Source organism: Priapulus caudatus, unplaced genomic scaffold (assembly GCF_000485595.1).
Source record: "Priapulus caudatus unplaced genomic scaffold, Priapulus_caudatus-5.0.1 Scaffold59, whole genome shotgun sequence".
NCBI lineage: Eukaryota > Metazoa > Priapulida > Priapulimorpha > Priapulimorphida > Priapulidae > Priapulus > Priapulus caudatus.
In genome coordinates, this window is record NW_014577120.1 from 561,343 (window position 1) to 562,786 (window position 1,444).

Sequence of the window (1,444 nt, forward strand, 5' to 3'; positions counted from 1 at the left end):
GTGTGTGTGTGTGTGTGTGTGTGTGTGTGTGTGTGTGTGTGTGTGTGTGTGTGTGTGTGTGTGTGTGTGGTGTATGCCGAAGTGTATGGGAGTGGGTTGCGTAACGATATAGCCATTTTTGCGCGTCTAGGCGTTTGTTGTTATTGCAACAGTCGAGGTGACGGCGAGACGCGTAAATTGCTTGGTGTTAGCTTCTTTGCATTGACACTGTCTGTTGTCTGGAGGGCCTTATATAGAGCGTTTGAGCGTCTGCTACAATTTCATAGCTTGATAAGAGGCCGTCGCTATGCTACGCCTGGACATACAACCAGGATGGACAAACATCAACGTTAGGCGTTAAACTAGAGTTGAGGCACAACAATGCCAGAAATGCAGTAACGCTTGACACACAGCCAGGGTGAAAATTCAGCCAGAGTGGACTTCAAATCAGGGAAGACTTTCAGTCAATGTGTACATTCAACCAAGGTAAATAACTTTTCATTAAGTTAGTTCGCACACAGGCTCGGTTATTTTGCAAGTTTTTGAAGCCTGTGAAATACTACGTGGTGTGAAATCTATAGTATCCCCGAGAATATCGATGTGTAGTTATGTAAATTGGAATAGTCTGATGGAGTGCTACCAGGAGTCCAGCCGTATTTGTGAAAACCCCGGTTCTCGTCTGTGAAATAATATATTTGACTATTATATTGGTATATTATGCGCGTGCCTGCGTCTCTCTCTTCCTCGCACTCTCCCTCTCTCCCTCTCTGTGGACGGAGGGGGGGGGGAGGGGGCGGTGCGCGCGTGTGTATTTGTATTTCTGTCTTGGTGTGTCTGTGTGTGTGTGTGTGTGTGTGTGTGTGTGTGTGTGTGTGTGTGTGTGAGCTATCAAAAATTTATGACTACCAGGCACTGTTAAGGTATATTGATCACATTGACGTGTAAGATTATACTTTAATATCTATATCAAGTGGCGTTGGTCTGGTGGTCAGCGAAAAGTGGCAGTCGCCCGCTAAGCTAAGGTCAGGGTTAGAGTTAGGGTCAGGGTCAAGCTTAGCGGTAGGGGTAGGGGTAGGGGTAAAAGGTAAGGAGCCTTGACATTTGACATATGACATTTAACATTTTAACTTTGACATTTGACATATAGGAGTGCCTGTGCGCGTGAGTGTATAGATGTGTGTCTAAGTGTGCGTAAGCGTGTGCGTGCGGCAAGCATTGGTAGTAGACATGGCGCTGTTAACTATTGTGAATGCCTTGATAATAATTGCAAGCAGACTGGACCACGGCGACGAGACTGGTTAATTGGCTGGTGTTAGCTTCATTGCCATCTAATGAGCTTACTGTCTGTTAGCAGGAAATGCGGTATATAAGCCGGTTGAGCGTGTGTTAACACAGCATTGCCAGATTGCAAGTTGTTGAGTGATTGGTTGCCGTTAGCCGTTAACGCATACGGGAAGATGTTTAT